The following is a 13,023-nucleotide window of genomic DNA, read 5'->3' as shown; positions in this document are numbered from 1 at the left end:
TATTCTGTCATTTAAATGGAAATAGCAACTAAACCTAATAATGTCAACACAGATAGACCACTGATGAAATTGTGTGACATTGAAGTGGGCGACAAAAACCATATTACAAATGTTGATTTCATAAATACCAAATCTGGTTTAACAACTTTTTTTGGGATTCAATAATAATTTTAAAAGTATGTTATGAGATAGATATAGAAAAATAACAGGATGGGATGACTATAATGCTATACTTGTTTGGAATATGGAGTTATCTGGAATATACATTAAGCAGCTAAAAGTTTTAGCTAAAGATTCGAAGCTTAAATGCTATTCTGGAGTTTGTAACAGTTGTTTTCTACAATTTATTGAAATAGGACAATCAGATATGACAAATCTAAGAAATGTGGCATAATAAAACTCAAAGGCCGAGCTAAATATCTTGGTATTAGAGTTATAGCTAGTTAAAAATTCAGGATTAGTTGATTTAATTACATTACAAGAACTTTCGTTCCAGAAGGACTCATATCATCAGCCGATATCAGACCAAAATGACAACAAAATGTAAATCACTTTTAGAGATTTCATGATGAAATCTCTTAAAAACCTCAACCACCAAGAAAAGAACAAATGAAAAGATTACACCAATTATCTCCATTCAGTAATAAGCTATTTGCACAAGAAAAAGTAGGTACAGGATTTAAAAAAGACATTTTTAAAATCAAAGACAAAAGATCAAGATTCATTCAGTAGTCTCAAGCATAGTCCGTTGACAACAAAATAGTCTTTGACGATGTTCATATAGGTAACTCGATTTTTTTTTGTCATCAGTCTTCTGACTGGTTTTATGTGACCTGCCATCAATTCTTCTGTGCTAACCTCTTCATCTCAGTCAGAGTTGCACTTGCAACCTACATCCACTATTCTTTGCTGGATGTATTCAAATCTCTGTCTTCCTCTACAGTTTTTGCCCTTTACAGCTCCTTCCCTTGTGTCTTAACAGATGTCCTATCATCCTGTAACTTCTCCTTATCAATGTTTTCCACATGTTCCTTCCCTATTCGATTCTACACAGAACCTTCTCATCTCATACTTTGTCAGTCCACCTAATTTTCAATGTTCGTCTATAGCACCACATATCAGATGCTTCGATTCTCTTCTGTTCCTGTATTCCCACAGTCGATGTTACACTACTATACAATGCTGTATTCCAGACATACATTCTCAGAAATTTCTTCCTCACATTGTCCGATATTTGATATTAGTAGACTTCTCTTGGCCAGGGATGCCATTTTTGCCATTGCTAGCCTTTTTTTGATGTTCTCCTAGCTCCATCAGTGATTGGTTATTTTACAGCCTAGATAGCAGAATTAATTAACTTCATCTACTTCATGACCATTAACCCTGATTTTAAGTTTTTGGCTGTTCTCATATCTACTACTTCTCATTACTTACGCTTTTCTTCAATTTACTCTCAGTCCATAATGTGTACTCATTAGACTGTTCGTTCCATTCTGCACACCATTTTATTCTTCTTCACTTTGTCTAAAGATAGCAATGTCATCAGCGAATCGTATCACAGATAGCCTTTCACCTTGAATTTTAATTACACTCCTAAAAAAATCTTTAATTTGCATCATTGCTTCCTCAATATACAGACTGAACGGTAGGGGCGAAAGGCTACATTCTTATCATACACCCTTCTTAATATGAGCACTTCATTCTTGGTCATCCACTCTTATTGTTCCCTCTGGATTGTTGTACATATTGTACATGACCTGTTACTTCCTCATAGCTTACCCCTACTGTTTTTAAAATTTCGAACGTCTTACATCATTTTACATAGCCGAACGCTTTTTCCATGTTGCCAAATACTATGAACATATCTTGATTTTTCTTTAGTCTTGCTTCCATTATTAACTGCTACGTCAGAATTGCATCTCTCATGCCTTTTCCTTTGCTAAAGCCAAACTGATCTTCATCTAGCGCATCCTCTATTTTCTTTTTCATTCTTCTGTTTATTATGTTTGTAAGCAACTTCGTTGCATGAGCTGATTGTACGAGCCGGCTGCGGTGGTCTCGTGGTTCTAGGCGTGCAGTCCGGAACCGTGCAACTGCTATGGTCGCAGGTTCGAATCCTGCCTCGGGCATGGATGTGAGTGCTGTCCTTAGGTTAGTTAGGTTTAAGTAGTTCTAAGTTCTAGGGGACTGATGACCACAGCAGTTGAGTCCCATAGTGCTCAGAGCCATTTGAACCATTTTGATTGTACGATAATTATCGCAGTAGTCAGCTCTTGCCATCTTTGGAACTGTGTGGATGATACCAGAATGAGATTTTCACTCTGCAGCGGAGTGTGCGCTGATATGAAACTTCCTTGCAGATTAGAACTGTGTGCTGGACCGAGACTCGAACTCGGGACCTTTGCCTTTGGCGGGCAAGTGCTCTACCAACTGAGCTACCCAAGCACGGCTCATGCCCCATGGTCACAGCTTTACTTCTGCCAGTAGAGCACTTGCCCGTGAAAGGCCAAGGTCCCGAGTTCGAGTCTCGGTCTGGTACACAGTTTTAATCTACCAGGAAGTTTCATGTGTGGACGATGCTTATACAAAAGGAAGATGGTATGTCGCCAGACTGATAAACTTCCCACACCACCGTGAATACTCGTTTTGATGCCACTTCTCCCAATGATCCTAGATTTCTGATGGAATGTTATCTAACCCTTCTGCCTTATTGTGTAGCAAATAAATGAATATAACAAAGAAGGGCTTCAACTAAATGATATTAAACGTGTACAAGAATTGTTAGATATCCAATGTAATGTGTCGTGAAATTTTCAACTCAGTTGTGTATATTAGTCTAATAAGAAAATAAAGCTATATCAGTATAAAAATCATAATAATTTAAATATAATCAACAGCATGATAGCATTCTTACAATCATTATACTAGCGAGGTACATGTAAAGAAGGATATAATAGCAAAACTGACGTAGCTGTAAACCACAGGGAAAAATATTTATATTATACAATATTGAAGTCCTCCAAAGCTCTTTTATATTCTGATTCTTATACTGCATCCTCTGTCTCTTCTGAATCCACACTCGTTTCTTTTTCTATCACATCAGTCAAAACGTGCCCCTCATAGAGGCTTTCAATGTATTCTTTCCACCTATCCGCTCTCTCCTCTGCATTTAATAGAGGAATTCCCCTTGCCATCTTAATGTTATCACCCTTATTTTTAATGGCACCAAAGGTTGCCTTGACTTTCCTGTATGCTGAGTCTGTCTTTCTGACAATCATTTCTTTTCTGATGTATTCACTATTTTCCTGCAGCCTTTTCGTCGATAGTATTGATGAAAAAGCAAATCGTGTAACAAAAGCTCCTAAAGGAAATAAACTGAATACAACATTCATAAACCCTAAAATGCCTTATGCAAGGTTGTAAGGTGACAGATCGAATAAATTTCAATTTCGCACCTTCCATGAGAATTTTATATGTTGTAATAAGAAGATGAGGATGTTATGTGACATACTTCGGTGATAATGAGCAGATTTGCCTATTAGAATATGCAGTATATAACGCAGAGGGATGACACTCTTTTGGATGGTATTAATACACTGAATCTAAATCCTGCATGTCAACGAGCAAAAGGTGAAAAGAAGCTGCTGGAGAAAATGTTTTAAATTGGGGGGCACATGAGAGCTGCACCATCAGTGCTAGAGTACAATGGAATATTTTTAAAAAGGGGTTGGTGACCCGTGGCGAAAGGGACAACAAACGTGTCAGGTGACACATCGAGGAGAACAGATAGCGGGCCAGCACTGCTTACTACGGATAAATTCTTTAGAAAACTGAGTTGGGAAATTTCCATGTGGAGACCAACTGACCAGCGACGCAGTTGGTTATGTGAAATGCCTGTGGTGGGCTCGTGACGAACGCGTGTAACTTTTAGGCGTCAGGGGCGGCCACAAAATGTCCAAATGGCTAAAATAAACTCGAAATGAGTAGAAAGGGGCGAAATTTCGATGCAGTTTGAAGGCAGACCCTTTGCGATTGGCAGAGGCAGTTTCCACAAGATGAAAGGAACGCTCCCATTGGTCTGAAAAAGTCTTGACGTGAAACACGAAAGGACACAGTTGGGGGGCAGTTCGCTACGTAAGACACAAACCAGAGACCTTTATGGACTCTCCTATGAATCCACATCAATTGTAGAACAGGGTGCATCACACTCTGTATGGCCCCAAAAGAGGAATTTTGTGTGAACACTGCATTCGCTTTGGCTAACTTTCAGCTGGAAATTAGCTGAAGAGTCGTTGAGTTCCAACGGGGGAGTTAATTGTTCTTGCGAGAACTGAGAGGGTATTGTTGTATACACACTGCTCCATCTATGCACGTGTATATCACCATATTTCCAGACTAGGGATGAGAGCATATTTTCTCCCCAAACAAGAAACAGGACAGTTTCTGCTGATAAAATCAGTAAAGATTTTGATTAGTTTTTTATAAGATTTCGATTAGTTTTCTTCAGAGGGCGAGAGCAGCCCTGCAGCTGACAGTTCATTGCAGCGAAGGTAAATGCTACTAGAAGAGGCATAAACTTGTTGGTTCACCAGCTTGTGTCCTCTGTGAACTCGAGCAACCTTGAGTAAACCTTTGCTCTTCTAGTCAGAAAAACTGACCATCCACCATAAACTTGATTGTCATCCTAAATAGTTCTGAACTTAGAACCTAGAACTGGATGATTTATGATAATATTGGCCAACTTAACTTGTAGAGAACTTTTTAAATTTGATTTAAATTTGATGTTGTTGTGTTCAAATTAATTTCGGCTAAACAGGTCGTAATGCATTATATTGACAACTGTCCTAACATTGTCATGTCAGAACCTATGTAAATTCGTGTACTTCTTTGACAATAATTTTGAAATTGAACAAACTGTGTACAGTAAACACCAATGTGCTCGGTCCTAGAATAAGGGTCGACTTCTAACCCCAGTCACTGATTACAGAGATGATAATGTACTCATGGGGTGTTTTTTCTGATGTCTGGCAAATGTGGAAAGGAGTGGAGAGTCAGAAGGTATCAGAATATAGAGCATCACAAAATAGTTAATAAAGAGTTCAACTTCTATATAATAAAATCAGAGACATATTAACATCTGATGAATCTACTGATACAGCAGATACTTCATTTAATGTTCAAGTTTTACCTGTGGTTAGAGGTGGTAAAGCCAATAAAATAATAAATTTAACTGATGTTAAATAGACTAATAATGTGTTACTAGACTTAATAATAGTGATAATGTGCACTGTCCTACAGCAATAATAGTTGCATTATGTATCATACAAATATTATCTTAGGAAGAGAACTAACTGCAGCTGAAATCAAGGAATTAGAGAAGGTGTTAAATATAGATAACAAAGGGAGTTAACTACCTTATTGTGTAGGAAATTAGATGAATATAACGAAGAAGGATTTACACTAGATGGTATCAAACATGGACAAGAATTATTAGACATCAAAATAAATGTTGTTTTTGGTGAAAATTTCGACCCAGCCATGTATATTAGTCTGATAAAGAAGTAAATCAAAACAATTTTGATATAATCAACAGCATGTCAGCATTCTTACAGTCATATTACTGAGGTATATTCAAGAAACATATAAGCAGTAAAACAGACATAGTTGTAAAACACAAGGAAAAACATGTGTATTAGACAACACTGAAGAACACAGTGGAACAAAAAATAAGATATACTGGAAAGACTTATAGATACTGTTACAACAAAGAATGTTTAAGCAATTATCTATCCATTTGTGAATCAATGTGTAAATGTGAAGAACACAAACGAATTTGTATAATATCTGAAAAACATAAATGTGATCTTGAAATATGTAGAAACTATCTTCTTGAAGTTCAAATAAAGGAGCATCAATGATACATCCAAAATAAATAAACTTAATGGTGGTCAATGTGTACAAAAGATAGTTGATAATGAAAGTAAAAAATATAAACTCTAAGGACATCTGAAATCTAATAAAAAGGCTTGTAAGGTTAATGCTGAAGATAAAAATTATTATGTTTATCAGTGTTCCAAGTGCTATAACGTATTTGCAGGTGAGCAATTTGAATGTTATGAAGATGCTGATCAAATGAAAATTAACCGTTCCTGCAAATAAAGATACATGGGGTTTGATTATGAAGCTCAACAAGAAATACATATTCTAAATCTCATATTGATTTACAATTTCACTGGTGATATTTGTTATAGATTTAAGACAAATGATGAAATGTGTAGGTGGGTGATATCTCAGGAACATCACAATTTTACATTTATGGGTCTTTAGCCTAAAGGATATGATTCACAATTTATTCTGAAGTAAAACCATATACTATCTACACAAGTACTAAGATGATGTTACTACAGATAAAACTATTGCAACTGAAAATTATAGGTAGCAGTAATTTTGTACAGTGTAAACTTACTGAGTTCCCAATGACATTTGCTTTTAAAAAGCTAAAGGGAAGATTTTTCCCCACTTGTTCAACAGAAGAGAAAATGTACATTACATTGGGCCAAATGCTGATATCGATTATTATTGTGCTGACAATATAAAATACAAAGTGAGAGAATAATTTCTGAAATGACATTGCAAAAAATTATGTATTCAATATAAGGAAGAAATTAAAGAGCGCTGTAAATCTGACGTACATATGATGAGAAGAAGTTGTTCAGAACTAAGAAAACAGTTTCTACTAATAGCTAATGTTGATCGATACTGTTCTCTAAAAATTTGTGGAGTTTGTAAGAGGTATGCGCTGCCTGCGATATGCAAGGTATAAGAGAATCACTGATCTGAGAGCAGTGTTGACTGAGTATGAACTGTGTAGCTGTAGCAGTTAGCTGTTGCTAGTCGCTAGTCTACAGTTGTCTGCATCTGCAGTTGTCTGCAGTCTGCTCTGGTCGGGAGTCTGGAGCCTGAGTATTATTGTATAAGGTAAAAAGCAGGCTCGCGCATATCTAGTAATGTATCTGAACTGTCATCCAAATGTTTTAAAAATGTCCTAATAATATTTTTTGTAATATGAAATAATTTTACTACAAGCATTGATTTCAATTTAAAGAATTCACTAATTTCTCCAATCCATGCTCAGTCTGATTGTTGCAAAAGAAAAATCAGTTTGCCTCCCTTTCATAAATCACAAATGTATAGGCCAGCATTGCACAAAGCTGTGCCAGAAAAATTTTAGGGAAGAGCAGATATATTCGCCATTTTTATTGAGGTAAGAATTTTTGCTTTTTTTATTCATAATGATCTTACAGGGCCATGATGCAGCACTGCTGTTGTCCAAACATTTACCAGGTTACTGAATTTATTTTTTTATTATTACGAGGTTTAGGAATTTTTTGTTTCGCGCTTACATTAAATGAGGAAAGAATTTTGTGGGTACATTAAATGGGAAACAAATTTTGTGTGGAGGTTAAATGTGAATGAATTTCTGTAGAGAGTTTACACTAAATTAGAATCACATTCATTGTTCATATTAATATTTATTATTATTATTTTTTATATTATTCTGTGGGGAGGTTACACTTGGCGACCCTGCCAGGATCGTGTTTCTTTGTGAATCTCTGAGAAGTAGTCATATATCTGCTTTTATTTACTTAAATGTAGTTTGCATCTGGCGCAACATATTTACTAATTTGTCACTTTTTCTTTCACAGATCATCGGCAATTTATTGCTCTTTGTTGTAATTGTGTTTGTTCCATTTCTTTTCTTTCCTCTATCATTGTTTCATTTTTGTGCTTAATTTTGATTTGTGGAAAATGCCGTGAAAAACTGTTAACAGTAGATCGCAATGTGTAATGAGTGAAATAGCCGACTCGAATAATTTGACCGATAATACTTGCGACAATCAGTGTAATAATGATAATCCTCCATTTAAAGACAATCAGTGCGTACTGATCACTAACATTGATTTTGATCCTAATGATGAGCAAACAAATGCAATTATGTCCAGAGTAAATGTAACAATTGATGACGCGGCATGTTCCATTACAATGAACACTGTCCAGCTTGACATGCCTAATTTGCAAAATTTATGTAGCGAACAGATAATTGTTTCTAACGAAGGTGAACAATATATACAAAGTACGATTCCGAAGTAGTGACCCACAGTGCACATCCAATTGGTGAACCTTTTCAAGAATCAGAAAATAATCAAATGATTACACAAAACGTGACAAAGGCACATACACCATCACACAACATAGAAAATAGAGTCGCTACATTTGGCATGGATCAAGTTATGGCAGTATTGCTACAACTTGATGAAAAACTCAGACAGTCAAGTGAAAAACAAGACAACAATTACAAACAATTTAGTGAAAATCTCAAACAACAAATTAATGAAATTAATGAAAATGTCAAACAACTGAATGAAGAACAAGACAACAATTTCAAACAGCTTAGTGAACAGATTACAGCCATTGCCGTGCAATGTCATGATACTAAGAACAATTACGTGAGGAAATTAAGGCTTATGCTAGAAACAGTGGTGAAGAAATTAGATCTATGGCACAAGAATTAAATAATACACATGCAGTTACAACTAAATTACTTAGAGACGAAATTAGTGCAGCCGCTAAACAATGCTCTGAAAACGCAACACAGTTACGCGACGAGTTTAAATTTATGTCAGCAGAACTTTCACGCACATTGGATGCAAAAGTAGACGCGAAGTTTGACAAACAGAACAGTCAAATTGACGAACGTTTTAATCACCACATACAAAACAGTGAAACGCGTTACCGTAAATTTATACAGGAACACAATAAAGTAAAGCGACATGTCATGGAAACAATTACTGCACAGAGACAGGAAGATAAACGTAAATTGTTTACGAAAGCAAAAACATACGTAGACAACAATATTGCTACAGTATCAGACGAAATTAATACTATCAAACAGTTGAACACCGAATTGCATGATGAAATCTCCGATCTTAAAGCAAAAACAGACACACACACAGTAGACTTTCAGACAGTGACCGACAGACTTGAACAATTAGAACTAATTCAGGATCCCGATGCCATCAAAGCAGACGTTAAAAAGTTGAACAGAACCACACGTAAAATACAAGAACGAATTAATGCTTGCGATACTAAAAACGATGATCAGGTAAAAGCACTGGCTGAAAAATATGATGAACTGGCCAGTCGTATTGACGTTATCGAAAGTAATAATGACACCAAATCGGACGATACTTCACCAGTTTCGTTTAATCAAACACCTGAATTCCAAAATTTACAGCAGACGATCAGTGAGATAGATTCGTCTAATAATACATTACGTAGAAAATTGTCAACTTTACAGCAAGAAGTGACAGACATGAAAAATGTTTCAGTCACTAACACGTCACAGCATACGCCACTTTGCGAACAGTTGTCAGACTCACACAGCCAGTATCATTTAGGTAATTTACAGAGAATACGTGAGTTAGATTCCGAACAGTCACAGACAAACAGATTGTTACACAAACCTGAACCTGTTCACACATTCAGAGACGATAACGTTAATTATAAGCAATTTTTATCCGTAAAAAATTCTAACGTATTTAATAATGACAGAACACAGAGTCACGCTTTGGACTGGATACAACATTTTGCTTTTGTATTTTCAACAGCATTGCCTGTAATGCAGAAACTAGAACTGGCCTGGATACAACAATTTACTTTTGAATTTTCACCGGCATTGCCTGTAACGCAGAAGCTAAAATTTATTTGCAGCGCGTAATAGACCTCAGAGGATTCATTACACTTAGATGAATATGTGCCGTAGCGTGCACAGGGCCCCGAGCCATAGTAGTGGTATTTCATATTTAGTTTTCTGCACTGCTGCCTTCTCTTTTACTATCCTTTATATCTATCAATACACCTCTTCAACTGTCGATCTATCTAGGATTAAGAAGGAGTAAAGAAAACCTGATATGACAAATTTTACCGAAAGTGACAGTTTTCTTTAGACACTCCCGAAATGACAACTACCGCCGTAATTTTAATAACAAAAAAAATTGTAATCATCAGTATGTACAAAATTTGCTAGGAACAGGAACCACATTTTGGTAACAATACAGGTTTTTCTCCGCAACAGCATCAAAGCCAACCGGTTAGCATACCTAACCAACAATGCAGTCTGCAAGGTCAACCAAACTTTAATGTTTCGCCGCCTACACGTATAGCGTCAGCTCCAATAAATAGTAACGCACAGCAACAAGGAAATAACTACGTACATAAAACACAACATTTCAATTCCTATCGCAACGTGCCGTATAGCAATGATTATTATGACAGACGTAAAAGTAATGACCACAATTTTCAGCGTACGTTTAATAACAGTCGGTCTTATCAGCAGCAAAATCATCCGCAACAGCAGATTATCAGGAATGAACCAGACAGTAGATATCATCCAGAACCTAATGCATCAGGACGAAATAACAGAACAGTACAAATAGTCGAAATGCCACAGCATCCTCCTGCAAATAATAGCACGTCAGATAGAGTTTGACTAGATACAGTACAGGTTGCATCTTCCAGCAACGCAAGCAATACTTTTGACACGCAGAATGTTGTTCACGAAAATGTTATTACTTTTGACGGCATCCGATACACACTTTTGTATTAAAGGACAGAATCACAACGTATGTAGACGACATTCTTACTACAGAAGCTAACTGGTCTGAACACGATCTGATTCTTTAACAACTGTTACGAACTTTTCGTGCACAAGGACTCACAGTTAATCTCAGTAAATCGCACTTTGGCAAAACTACTATAAAATTTCTTGGACATGTAATTTCAGCAGGAGGCATTGCGCCTGACCCGGAAAAACTTCAAGCTTTACGTGACATTACTGTATCTACGACGAAGAAACAACTACGCAGCTTTTTGGGTTTAATTAACTTTTTTCGTAAATTTATTCATTACTCTGCTTTAGACACTCCTAGATTATGTCAATTGACGGGTAAAAACACTATTTGGTCCTGGGATAGCCAACCACATTTTGAATTTGTGATCCTGAAAGAAGCTTTGTTGAATGCACCACCTTTATCACATCCAGATCATACTAGAAATTTTTCCATTGCCACCGACAGTTCTAACACCGCTTTAGGCGTACACATTTTTCAGAAGTCGCATTCGGTCACCTGCTGAACGCAATTATTCTGCCACAGAACTTCAAACATTATGTGTTGTATGGGCATTTACGAGATTTCGGCATTTTCTTTATGGACGACACACTACCGTTTTCACAGATCATAGAGCTATACAGTTTTTACTTTCCGCGAAATGTACACACGATAGGTTAAGCAGATGGAAATTTTATTTACAGGAATTTAATTTTACAGTTGTTCACATTCCCGGTACACAAAATATTGTAGCACACGTACTATCCCGTTCTCTCAGCAACAATCAGCAAGACATCGCAACCAACTTCTGCAAAGCAAATTTCAGCGTCATGTATATTCAACAAGTAGCATTTGAAAATTTCATTTCGTCGTCATTACGAGACATATCGCAAGAGCAGAGTAAAGACAACGTATGGAAAGAAATTAAACACCTTTGGCAAGATAGGAATAATGTTGCCATCAGAAACCATTACACTGTACGCAATAACATTGTGTTTCGCCGCTCTCACCCTGACAGCAACAATTGGTTATTATGCATTCCTGACGAACTGGTTAACAAATTAATTTGGTATACTCATTTAAGTTACGCACATTACGGAGCCAGAAAATGTTTTCTTATACTGAGACAGAACTGTTATTTTGCCAATATGGAGAAACGTATTCGACGAGTTTTAGCGTCATGTAAAATTTACTAGAAAGCTAAGTCAGATACGACTTCACATATTCCTCCATTACATCCCATTGTACCTGTTAAATTGAGACACATGGCCGCTGTAGACATTTCTGGTCCAATTCCCAGAACTAATAGAGGTTTTTGCTACATCTTTGTCGCTGTTGAACTCACTTCGAATTTGTTACCTTCACTCCGTTCCGCAAAGCTACTGCTAAATCTGTTTCGAAAGCATTTATAAAACATTTTCTGTTTCATGTAGGACATGTATTGAAAGTAATTTCCGACAATGGATCACAGTTTCGATCTGCTATATGGACACGTATGTTACGAGCTAGAAACATTTCTCCGATCTATATATCCAGGTACCATGCTTCTTCCAACCCTTGTGAACGACTAATGAAAGAAATTGGTAAACTGTGTAGAATATACTGCCATAAAAGACATATTGATAGGGACACACACATACTCTCATTCCAGGATGTAATTAATTACATACCAAATGAATCTACTATGCTATACTGAAAAATGTTGAACCACCTAACAAAATTAAAGAATTAATATCCTTTCCTACATCTCGTCGACTACGACACCATGAAATAATTGACATTGCGCTGAACAACATCAAACGTGCCACAGAGCGCCGGAGAAGACAGCAAAAACAGGTTTGTACACGCCGTGACTTTCACATTGGACAGAAGATATTAGTATGCACACATTATTTATCCAACAGAGGGAAGAGTAGATGTAGTAAATTTGAGCTTCTATACGCAGGTCCATATCGAATTCGCAGCATTCCTCACCCCAATGTAGTACACGTCGAAACTCTGAGAACCAGAAAAAGTAAAGGCAATCACCATGTCTCCAATATTAAACCCTTTATTGAATGAACATACTTTATGATTTATCACACTGTAGTGCCATTTCCTGATTTTTATATGACCAAAGATGCAATTACATTTTTGTGACTACTTACTGATGATTATCATATTTTTTCTTGACAAGTGCCCGGCAAGGTAAGGTTAGCAGGTCGCTTTTCTTGTCGTTACACATCGGACCGTGCACATTTTCCATTTTTCATGTATGTATGATTGTTTTCCTGCTTTGTTTGTATGCACTATGAAATGTTTATGATGTAACAAACACCAATTGACTTTGACATTTTTCCTTATGATATCTCAACAT

The 13,023-nt window shown here is 36.5% G+C and overlaps 1 non-coding gene across 1 annotated transcript; it reads right to left on the bottom strand.

The window, feature by feature from the left end:
• Positions 1-2,371: 2,371 nt before the first annotated feature.
• Trnaw-cca (transfer RNA tryptophan (anticodon CCA)) lies at positions 2,372-2,446 on the bottom strand. The gene has a single exon. It is a non-coding gene; the product is annotated as a tRNA-Trp (tRNA).
• Between the last annotated feature and the right edge of the window lie 10,577 nt (positions 2,447-13,023).

Source organism: Schistocerca nitens, chromosome 9, assembly GCF_023898315.1.
Source record: "Schistocerca nitens isolate TAMUIC-IGC-003100 chromosome 9, iqSchNite1.1, whole genome shotgun sequence".
NCBI lineage: Eukaryota > Metazoa > Arthropoda > Insecta > Orthoptera > Acrididae > Schistocerca > Schistocerca nitens.
This window is presented reverse-complemented; position numbering and strand designations above follow the sequence as displayed.